Below are 13,012 nucleotides of genomic sequence, written 5' to 3'. Positions count from 1 at the left end.
TCATTCTGCATGCTCCCATCATGCACAGCTACACATGTAAACTGATAACACGCATGTTGCATCAGATTCAAATTCAAGAACAGTATTGCCTTCATGATGTGTTTTCCAAAACATTCAAGAATTTTTAGTGAGTTTCCAAACCAAACAAGACACAGGCTTCTCTCAATTTACAGGAAAGTATAGGCATAGATGGAACATACTGCAACATAATAAAGGCCATATATGACAAACCTACAGGTAACATCATACTCAACAATGAAAACCTGAAAGCATTTTCTCTAAGATCAGCAATGAGACAGGGATGTCCACTCTCGCCACTTGTATTCAACATAGTTTTCAAAGTCCTAGCCATGGCAATCAGAGAAGAAAAAGAAATAAAGGGAATCCAAACTGGAAAAGAAGAAGTAAAGCTGTCACTGTTTGCAGATGCCATGATACTATACTTAGAGAATCCTAAAGATGCTACCAGAAAGCTACTAGAACTAATCAATGAATTTGGTAAAGTTGCAGGATAAAAAATAAATACACAGAAATCTGTTGCATTTCTATACACTGACAATGAAAGAACAGATAGAAAATTAAAGAAACCCCCATTTGCCATAGCATCAAAAAGAATAAAATACTTAGGAATAAACCTACCTAAGGAGTCAAAAGACCTGTACTACAAAAGCTATAAGATGCCAATGAAAGAAACTGAAGATGACACAGAAAGATGGGAAAGATGTACCATGTTCTTGAACTGGAAGAATCAATATTGTCAAAATGACTATACTACCCAAGGCAATCTACAGATTCAGTGTAATCCCTATCAAATTACCAATGGCATTTTTCACAGAACTAGAAAAAAAAAATCTTAAAATTTGTATGAACACAAAAAAGACCCCGAATAGCCAAAGCAATCTTGAGAAAGAAAAACGGAGCTGGAGGAATCAGGCTCCCTGATTTAAGGCTATACTACAAAGCTAAAGTCATCAAAACAGTATGGTCCTGGCACAGAAACACAAATATAGATCAATGGAACAAGATAGAAATCCCAGAAATATATCCATGCACTTATGGTCAATTAATCTACAGCAAAGGAGGCAAGACTATACAAGGAGATGACAATCTCTTTGATAAATTGTGCTAGGAAGACAGGACAGTTACATGTAAAAAAATGAAATTAGAACATTCTTTAACAGAATACACAAAAATAAACTCAAAATGGATTAAATGCCTAAATATAAGACCGGATACTATAAAACTCTTAGAGGAAAATATAGGCAGAACACTCTTTGACATAAATCGCAGCAATATATTTTTAGAACCGTCTCCTGGAGTAAAGTAAATAAAAACAAAAATAAACAAATGGGACCTAATTAAACTCAAAAGCTTTTGCACAGCAAAGGAAACCATAAACAAAACAAAAATGCAACCCACAGAATGGGAGAAAATATCTGCAAGTGATGTCACCAACAGGGGATTAATCTCCAAACTTTACAAACAGCTCATGCAGCTCAATATCAAAATACAAACAACCCAATCCAAAAATGGGCAGAAGACCTAAATAGACATTTTTCCAAAGAAGATATACAGATTGCCAAAAAACACATGAAAGAATGCTCAACATCATTAATCATTAGAGAAATGCAAATCAAAACTACAATGAGATATCACCTCAAACCAGTCAGAATGGTTATCATCAAAAAGTCTAGGAACAATAAATGCTGGAGATAGTGTGGAGAAAAGGGAACTCTCCTACACTGTTGGTGGGAATGTAAATTAGTACAGCCACCATGGAGAAGAGTATGGAGGTTCCTTAAGAAACTAGAAATAGAGCTACCATATAATCCATCAATCCCACTCCTGGGCATATATCCAGAGAATAAGTATACATGCACCCCAATGTTCATTGCAGCACTGTATACAATAGCCAGGATATGGAAATAACTTAAATGTCCATCAAAAGATGAATGGATAAAGAAGATGTGGTACATATATACAGTGGAATACTAGCCATTAAAAAGAATGAAATCATGCCATTTGCAGCAACATGGATGGACCTGGAGATTGGCATACTAAGTGAAGTAAGTCAGACAGAGAGAAAAAAATATCACATGATATTGCTTATATACAGAATCTACAAATGATACAAATGAAATTATTACAGAACAGAAACAGACTCACAGACTTAGAGAATGAACTTATGGTTACCAGGGGAGAAGGGTGAGGGGAAGGATAGATTGGGAGTTTGGGATTCACATGTACACACTGCTATACTTATTTTTTTTATAGTTGATTTGCAATGTCGCATTAGTTTCTGCTGTACAGCAAAGTGTATCAGTTATACATATATACACTCTTTTTTAGATTCTTTTCCCATGTAGGTCATTACAGAGTATAAAGAAGAGTTGCCTGTGCTATACGGTACCTTATTAGTTATCTGTTTTACATATACTAGTGTGTATATGTGACACTGCTATACTTAAAATAGATAACCAGCAAAGACCTGCTGTATAGGACAGGGAACTCTGCTCCGTATTCTGTAATAACCTAAGTGGGAAAAGAAGTTGAAAAAGAATGGATACATATATATTTACGACTGAATCACTCTGCTATATACCTAAAACTAACACAACATTGTTAGTTGTGTATACTATATCAACTATACTCCAATATTTTTTTAAAAATTAATAAATAAATAAATTTCAGTGCCTTAAAGACAATGGGCTTATCTGGCTTTGTTCAGAAACCCATGGCAGATCACACTATGAGCATTTCCCACGTAATTTTTCCCATCTATTAACAGCATATCCTGAAGATCCATCTAGTCAGTACAGCTGGATTCCCCTCATTCCTATAGGCGTGTACAACCTCAGCTACCAAGCGACACTGTTGTGTTGCATCAAGCTCAAGGCCACTAAGAGAATTGCCTTCAGTATGTGTTCTCTAAAACACTCAAGGATTCTTTGTTAGTTGCCAGAGAAAGCAACATTCAAGCTTCCCTTAATTCACGGGGAAATTACAATCATGGAAAATCCACTTTATTTAACTCTCTGCTTAAAAGTGTTTGCCTCCCTGTAACCCTCAGCCCACAGATGGCGGTAGCTCCTCCCAATCATTTCAGCACCCAGACCTACCCTCTGAAACTTCCTGTCAGCTTCCACCTACTTACCAGATGCACCATTGTGGTAGTAAACCACATAACATACTGGTTATCAACCACAAGAATACAATTTTATGAAGGTATCCCCAGACCACTTATTCCCATCAAAAGGAAAGGAATGATATGGACCACGTCAGGGTTTGGTCTGGGGAAATAGCATGGCAGCATGGAGTAGGACACAAGACTCCCCAGGAAGGATTCCAGGCACCTTCCTCGTCTTTCTTGCTTTCTGTGACAGGATAATGGTTCAGGGACAGACGGGGTGTGAGGTAAGGCTTCGTTTCCAAGGTCAATCACTGCCGTGGGCATCAGTGTTTAGGATGGTTCTGTGGTCGTCTTGGCTCTTGGCTCCTGGGTCTGGGGTCCTTCTCAGAGAGGACGAGCTCTCTCCAGGCTGCGTCACCAGAGTCACGGGCCAGGCGAGGGCTTTAAGCTACTAGGGAAGGCTGTCTGCTTCAGCACGGCAGATCAGATCAGAGGAGGACAGCTGAGAGGAGAAGAGGGGAGAAGATCTCCTCAGGTCAGGGGCAGGTGTCTGATCGGTGAAGGGAAGACATTTTTCCTAAATTCTGGTTGCTCTGGGCTTGTGTGGCATGGAGGGAGTGAGGGTGCAAGAGAGAAGCAGAGGCTGACTGGAGGTGGGGAGAATAGATCATATAACCTCATATCGTCTGTGTCCCACGGCCCCCGAGAAAAGCCCAGGCCATGTGGCATCTCAAAGGTCATCTCCTCTCACCACCTCCATCCACTGGCCATGAAGACAATGGATCTGAGATAAACTGAAGCCTCAGAGAGACAGGCCAGTGGGGTGGTGGTGTCTTCTCAGAAGATCCACTGCCCTGCCCTTGGTTTGACTCTCACGCTGTGTCCTTTACGTTCTCTCTTCTGTGCTCTCAGGTTGGTCTTCCCAACTGTGTGTTTGTCCTGGGAAGAGTCAGTACATTGGAGACGGTCTCGCTACCAAAGGAGTTTATTAAAGTTCCTGAGAGTTTCCCAGGCAGAGTGAAAAATCAAAGATTCTAGGGCACCGTTGTAGCCACACTAAATGAGATTCACTGAGTGCGGATCATGGAATCTGCATTTTTGTGTTTTTTTAATATAATTCCTCAGTTCTGATTGACATGGACAATTTGTCTGGGTACTACCAGAGCAGAGGAACGAACGGTCTTATTTTCCCTACTGGCAGGTTTCTCCCTCCATCGGGAGCATGTGGAGGTGACAGAGGTTTGCTGCCTTCTCTGATGCACAAACCCAAGACCTTCAGGCTAGGAGACTGACATGCTGTCTGCTGTTCTAAGGAGGTTCTCAGATCATTGTTTCCACAAAACATCCTGATTCCAATCCTGTCAAGCCTCCATCTAAAAGATTTCTGAAGAAACCAGATTTCTATTTAGTGTGCAGTTCCATGCTGTAAGGTCAATTTGTGTTATGTGTTAGCTGTTTTTCTACATATTTTGCAGTAGCCATTGGATCTTGCCCTTGACTGAATAAATACAGAACACACTTGAGTTTCCACAATGCCTCCACAGACCTGTGGCTCCACCCCTTACTGCTGGGTGACACTGAGCGGGCTACTTAGCATCTCTGTGCCTCAATTCCTCCATTAGTAACATGGAAACACTAGTTAGGAGTAAATGTTACTACTCCTTGGGGCAGCTTAGAGCACTGACCATGTTAAGACATGGGAAGTTGTCAGGACAGTGCTCAGCATGTGACAAGTTCCTGGTGAATTCTAGCTGTTGTCATTACTGTTGTTAAATTGTTGCCGTTCCCACATTTCCCTGGAGAGTGTTCCAGAGAGACAATGTCAAGATCACCTTTGATTCACCACATAGACTTTGCACTATCACTTCAGCCCCTCAGGGACTCAAGAACTGAATGTATGGGGTATGGGAGTTGGTATATTTTTTTTAGCATAATGAGTATTTAACTCTCCATATAGGGATATTTTGAAGCCTAAATGCAATGCTGGGGTTTCATCAGGCGCTCGTATGGAAAAGTTTAGTGCCTATTCTCTAGGAAATTAGAAGTCTAATGACCTCTTCGTATGATTTGTATAATGATGGGAAAGTAAATGATCACTGGACGAATGTAGAACATAAGTATATACATTTTTAAAAACATTTCAGCAGGAAATTTAAAGGCCCAAGGACCTCATCATATAGCCCTTTTGGGGGGCCATTATATTTATCAAGTCTAATTCTCCTGTACCAAATTCTGAATATCTTAATCTGATGAAGATACAAAAGTATTAATACTCAAACTTTCATCAGTAGGACTTTATTTCTTGTGTAGTTTTCACATTGCCGGTTTTATGGTGTTTCTTATTTCTTCCATTAATATTCATGTTATTTTAACCAAAGGGTGATGGTATGAATATTTTCTGAGTTACATCCTGAGGAGTTGGTAAACATTGTTTTTGGATGGAGAGTCTGAGGAAAGGGGCAAAGAGGAGACAGAGTGCAGCGGGAGTGGGGGAGGAGAAAGCATGGGGGCAGGGAGAGAGGGATATGGCTACAAGCAGAAACCAAAGTGAAGAAACACAAGAATAAAAGCTCACCCTTCTGGACCGTGTTTAGCTCTCTATATGTATAAGTATAATAAGGTCTCTAAGTACTCACAGCAACATTATGAGGTAAGCATTTTTAATGTTATCATCCCTTTCTGCAGATGAGGTAGCTTGAGACACGTAGTGGTTAATGGGTGAAGGAACTTGCCCAAAGTCACCTAGCTGGCAAGAACTGAGTCAGATTGCTACCCAGGCCAGAAACAACAAAAATATGGTATCTGACCCCCAAATCTGGAATACACTGCAGTGTCCAGCGTCCTCTGGATCAAAAGGCAGGTGAACATGTCCATCGGCATGAATCAGATTACAGTGAATCTGTGTATGGATTGAACATGATGTCTCCTAAGTGCATGAAAGACCACGGGGTGTCATGTCAATATGCACACGTCACAGAGAACAGTTCCTGGTCCATGTCAAGCTCTATACATGTGTTTGCTCCTACTGACACCAGTATCAACATCCTCATCTTCATTCTCATTATGGAAGTAGAGTATGGTATTATGTTAAACAAAACAGAATAAAAACTACAGACAGTATTATAAAGACATTACCACTACCCTCCAAGCTCATAACCTTTAAAAATGCATTTTTAAAAGGCTGGAATGAATACACAGCATGTTAATTTGTTTTCTCTAAGTGTGAAACTCTAGATAATTTGCAAATAACAATTTGTTTGCTGCTTTCTTAGTTTTTATTACTCAGCCAACGTTTCAATTATAATTTTTAAATGATTTTTGTAAATACACATTCTCTTAAGTCTCTAAATGATTCAAGGTATCAAATTGTTTTGATATCTTTCTCAGGTTAAAAACAGGCAAGTGACCAGAGGTAGCACTTAATGCAAAAAAAGATCTGAGGTACAGTAGAGAGGAGCAATGAGGAAAGGGGAGGCCCAAATAGAAGGTTAGCTAAGTTCTGCAAGCATCGTGAAAAATGCCACAGATGATACAGACAAAAACACCGGTCCCTAACAGGACTGTTGGACTATTGAGATGAGTACAGTTGATTCCCCTTATTCACAGTTCTTATATTTTATGTTATATTCAGTAAAAGTCAGCACAAACAATGAATTAGCAAATACTGAATCACTGCTCATAAGTGAAATACAGAGCTAGGTTCCTGCAAGACTCTAATAACAACATTTTATCAACCAAGCAATACATAGTCTTATTTTTATGTGTGTTTCTATTTAAAGTCACTGTATATAAATTGATTAATTGATTGAAGATTCAATAGCGTTGTATTCAGGCCCATCAGCACTGTAACTCATTCCTGAACAAAACATATCTAACACATGTATGTTCTCCATTAGTCACATCACAGCCTTCCTGCTCTTAGGAACACTGGACAGCACTTTAACACTATGCTTGGGAGCCATTTTAAGCAACGAAATCATCAACAACAGGCACAAAAATTTGAAAACCATGGCACAAAATCATGGAAAGAACATTATGAGAGCTGAAACAAGATGTCAGACAGTTGGCTTGTTCTTCTACCTCAGCTGGGAATGTGTGTTGAGTTACTCAAATTTTTCAGCGCTCTGTACATGTCCATGACTGATACAGCACTATATTTATTTGGGAGTTTCAAATACATTTTAGCGATTAGGCAAATTGAGTACATGGAATCTGGGAATAATAAGGGTCGACTATGTCTTCATTAAGGCTTCTTAGGCCTTTATTATCTTTGGTTCCTGTGGTGCAGTGTGGTAGCATGTGATTCTTATAAGGCAGTACTGCCTTGAGCTATGCTGAGATTGAGAGTCACAGCCTCATCTGGAGCACCACTCTTTTTCTGGACAATCTAGAGCACTTTTCTTGATATCTGGAAGCCTACAGATTCAGAAAGGGAAAAGCAAAAGAAAATACAAAGTGTAACTGTAGCATATAAAATCATAAGCAACTATTATGAACAATTATATACCAGCAAATTTGATAACATAGAAGAAATGGTTAAATTCCTAAAAACATACAATTTATCAAGATGAATCATGAGGAAACAGAAAATATGACCAGTAACAAGTAAGGAGACTGAATCAGTAATCAAAAATCTCCCAACAGGGCTTCCCTGGTGGTGCAGTGGTTGAGAGTCCGCCTGCCGATGCAGGGGACACGGGTTCATGCCCCAGTCCGGGAGGATCCCACGTGCTGCGGAGCAGCTAGGCCCGCGAGCCATGGCTGCTGAGCCTGCGCGTCCAGAGCCTGTGCTCCACAACGGGAGAGGCCACAACAGTGAGAGGTCCGCATACCTCAAAGAAAAAAAAAATCTCCCAACAAAGAAAAGCCCAGGATCAGATTGTTTTACTGGTGAATTCTGCCAAACATTTAAAGAAGAATTAACACCAATCCTTTTCACACTCTTCCAAAATAACTGAAGAGGACAGAACACTACCAAATTCATTTTATCATGCCAGCACTACTCTGATACCAAAGCAAGATAAGAACATTACAAGAAACAAAACTACAGACCAATATACCTGATGAATATACAATTGACCCATGAACAATGCAGTGGTTAATCAGCACATAACTTATAGTCAGTCCTCCATATCAAAGGATTCAAACAACTATGGACTGTGTAGTCCTGTAGTATTTATTATTGAAAAATATCTGAATAGAGCTGGACTCTCACAGTTCAAACCCACGTTGGTCAAGGGTCAAATATAGATGCAAAAATTCTCAACAAAATATGAACAAACTGAATTCAACGGCACATTAAAAGGATCATACACTGTGGGGCTTCCCTGGTGGTGCAGTGCTTAAGGATCCGCCTGCCAATGCAGGAGACACGGTTTCGAACCCTGGTCCAGGAAGATCCCAAATGCTACAGAGCAACGAAACCCGTGCACCACAACTACTGAGCCTGCGCTCTAGAGCCTGTGACCCACAACTACTGAAGCCTGCACGATTAGAGCCCATGTTCTGCAACAAGAGAGGCTATCGCAATGAGAAACCCGCACACCGCAATGAACAGTAGCCCCCACTCGCCAAAACTTGAGAAAGCCCGTGCACAGCAACAAAGATCCAACTAAGCCAAAATTAAATAAACAAATAAGTAAATTTATAGAAAAAAAAGGATCATACACCATGATCAAGTGGGATTTATCCCTGGGATGAAAGGAAGGTTCAATATACACAAATTAATAAATGTGATACATGACATTAATAAAATGAAAGAAAAAATCATATAATCATCTCAATAGATGCAGAAAAAGCATGTGACAAAATACAATATTCTTTCATGATAAAAACGCTCAACAAATTGGGTATAAAGGGAAGACACCTCAACATAATACAGGCCATATACAAGAAACCCACAGTTAACATTATACCCAATGGAGAAAGGTGTGAAAGCTTTTCCTTTAAGATCAAGAACAAGGGAAAAGTGCTGACACTCACCACTGTTATTCAACATACAACCAAAACTCCTAGTTAGAGCAATTAGGCAGGAAAAAGAAAAGTTATCCAACTCAGAAAGGAAGAAGTTAAATTGTGTTTATCTGCAGATGATATGGTCTTGTATATAGAAAATCCCAGACACTTAAGCAAAAAACTGTTGGAAATAATCAATGAATTCAGGAAAGTTTCCTGATATAAAATCAACATACAGAAATCAGTTGCATTTCTATACACTAACAACAAAATATCTGAAAAAGAAATAAAGAAAATGATCTAATTTATAATAGCAAAAATATAAAATAAAATAAGAAAAAAAAGAGGTAATGAAGAACCTAGAGGCAAGACGGGAATAAAGACACAGACCTACTGGAGAATGGACTTAAGGATATGGGGGGGGAGGGTAAGCTGTGACAAAGTGAGAAAGTGGCATGGACATATATACACTACCAAACGTAAAATAGATAGCTAGTGGGAAGCAGCCGCATAGCACAGGGAGATCAGCTCTGAACTTTGTGACCACCTAGAGGGGTGAGATAGGGAGGGTGGGAGGGAGGGAGATGCAAGAGGGAAGAGATATGGGAACATATGTTTATGTATAACTGATTCACTTTTTTATAAAGCAGAAACTAACACACCATTGTAAAGCAATTATACTCCAATAAAGATGTTTAAAAAAATAAAATAAAATACTTTGGAATAAAGTTAACCAAGGAAGTGAAAGATCTGTACACTGAAAACTGTAAGTTTAATTAAAGAAAATTGAAGAAGACACAAACAAATGGAAAGATATCCCATATTTCTGGATTGGAAGAATTAATATTGTTAAAATGTCTATAATACCTAAAACCATCTATAGATTCAGTGCAATCCCTACTGAAATTCCAAAGGCATTTTTCACAGAAATAGATAAAACAATCCTAAAATTTGTATGTAACCACAAAAGACACAGAATAGCCAAAGCAAACTTGAGAAAGAAGAACAAATCCAGAGGCATCACACTTTCTGGTTTCAAGCTATACTGCAAAGCTACAGTAATCAAAACAATATGGTACTGGCATAAAAATAGACACATAGAACAATGGAAGAGAAATAAGAGCTCAGACATAAGCTCCCATATAAATGTTCAAATAATATTGGACACAGGAGCCAAGAATACACAGTGGGTAAAGGATAGTCTCTTCAATTAATGGTGCTGGGGAAGCAGGAGAAACCACATGCAGAAAAATTAAATAGGACCACTATCTTACAGCACTCACAAAAATTACCTTGAAATGGACTAAAGACTTAAACATAACACCTGAAACTATGAAAGCCCTAGAAGGAAACATAGGGAAAAACTCCTTCACATTGGTCTTTGCAACAATTGCTTAGATAGGACACCATAAGCACAAGCAATAAAACAAAAATCAACAAGTGAGAAATTAAACTAAAAAGCTTCTGCACAGTGAAAGAAATAATCAGCAAAAGTAAAAGGCAACCTATGGAGTGGGAGAAAATATTTGCAAACCATATATCTTTAAGGGGTTAATATCTAAAATATATCAAGAACTCATGCAACTCAATAACAGCACACAATCAGATTTATTTAATGGGCAGATAAATTGAATAGATATTTTTCCAAAGAAGACATACAAACGTCCAACAGAGGCATGAAAAGATGTTCCACATCACTAATCATAAGGGAAGTGAAAATGAAAACCATAAAGAGATATCACCTCAGACTTGTCAAAATGGCTATCATCAAATAGAAAAGAGATAAGAAAAAGAAATAAAACGAATCCAAATTGGAAGTAGAACTGTCACTGTTTGCAGATGACATGATACTATACATAAAGAATCCTAAAGATGCTACCAGAAAACTACTAGAGCTAATCAAGGAATTTGGTAAAATAGCAGGATACAAAATTAATGCACAGATCACGTGCATTCCTACACACTAATGATGAAAAATCAGAAAGAGAAATTAAGGAAACACTCCCATTTACCATTGCAACAAAAAGAATAAAATACTTAGGATAAACCTACCTAAGGAAACAAAACACCTGTATGCAGAAAACTATAAGACACTGATGAAAGAAATTAAAGATGATACAAACAGATGGAGAGATATACCATGTTCTTGGATTGGAAGAATCAACATTGTGAAAATGACTCTACTACCCAAAGTAATCTACAGACTCAATGCAATCCTTATCAAACTACCACTGGCATTTTTCACAGAACTAGAACAAAAAAAATCACAATTTGTATGGAAACACAAAAAAAGATCCTGAATAGCCAAAGCAATCTTGAGAAAGAAAAACAGAGCTACAGGAATCAGGCTCCCTGACTTCAGACTGTATTACAAAGCTACAGAAATCAAGACTGTATGGTACTGGCACAAAAACAGAAATATAGATCAATGGAACAGGATAGAAAGCCCAGAGATAAACCCACGCACATATGGTCACCTTATTTTTGATAAAGGAGGCAAGAATATACAATGGAGAAAAGACAGCCTCTTCAATAAGTGGTACTCGGAAAACTGGACAGCTACATGGAAAAGAATGAAATTAGAACACTCCCTAACACCATACACAAAAATAAACTCAAAATGGATTAAAGACCTAAATGTAAGGCCAGATGCTATAAAACTCTTAGAGGAAAACATAGGCAGAACACTCTATGACATAAATCACAGCAAGATCCTTTTTGACCCACCACCTAGAGAAATGGAAATAAAAACAAAAATAAACAAATGGGACCTAATGAAACTTAAAAGCTTCTGCACAGGAAAGGAAACCATAAACGAGATGAAAAGGCAACTCTCATAATGGGAGAAAATATTTGCAAACAAGTCAACGGACAAAGAATTAATCTCCAAAATATACAAGGAGCTCATGCAGCTCCATATCAAAAAAAAACAAACAACCTGGGCTTCCCTGGTGGCGCAGTGGTTGAGAGTCTGCCTGCCGATGCAGGGGACACAGGTTCGTGCCCTGGCCCAGGAAGATCCCACATGCCGTGGAGTGGCTGGGCCCGTGAGCCATGGCCACTGAGCCTGCGCATCCGGAGCCTGTGCTCCACAACGGGAGAGGTCACAACAGTGAGAGGCCGCGTACAACAACAACAACAACAAAAAAAAAATCCAAAAATGGGCAGAAGACTTAAATAGATACTTCTCCAGAGAAGATATACAGATTGTCAACAATCACATGAAAGGATGCTCAACATAACTAATCATAAGAGAAATGCAAATGAAAACTACAATGAGGTATCACTTCACACCAGTCAGAATGGCCATCATCAAAAAATCTACAAACAATAAATGCTGGATAGGGTGTGGAGAAAAGGGAATCCTCTTGCAATGTTGGTGGGAATGTAAATTGATATAGCCACTATGGAGAACAGTATGGAGGTTCCTTAAAGAACTAAAAATAGAACTACTATATGACCCAGCAATCCCACCACTGGGCATATGCCTTGAGAAAACCATAATTCAAAAAGAGTCAGGTACCGTAATGTCCGTTGCAGCTCTATTTACATTAGCCAGGACATGGAAGCAACCTAAGTGTCCATCGACAGATGAATGGGTAAAGAAGATGTGTCATATATATACAATGGAATACTACTCAGCCATAAAAAGAAATGAAATTGAGTTATTCGTAGTGAGGTGGATGGACTTAGAGTCTGTCATACGGAGTAAAGTAAGTCGGAAAGAGAAAAACAAATAACGTATGCTAACGCATATATATGGAATCCCAAAAAAATGGTTCTGAAGAACATAGGGGCAGGAAAAGAATAAACATGCAGACGTAGAGAATGGACATGAGGACATGGGGAGTGGGAAGGGTAAGCTGGGATGAAGTGAGAAACTGGCGTGGACATATGTACACTACCAAATGTAAAATAGATAGCTAG

This window comes from Delphinus delphis, chromosome X (genome assembly GCF_949987515.2).
Source record: "Delphinus delphis chromosome X, mDelDel1.2, whole genome shotgun sequence".
Lineage (NCBI taxonomy): Eukaryota > Metazoa > Chordata > Mammalia > Artiodactyla > Delphinidae > Delphinus > Delphinus delphis.
This window is presented reverse-complemented; position numbering follows the sequence as displayed.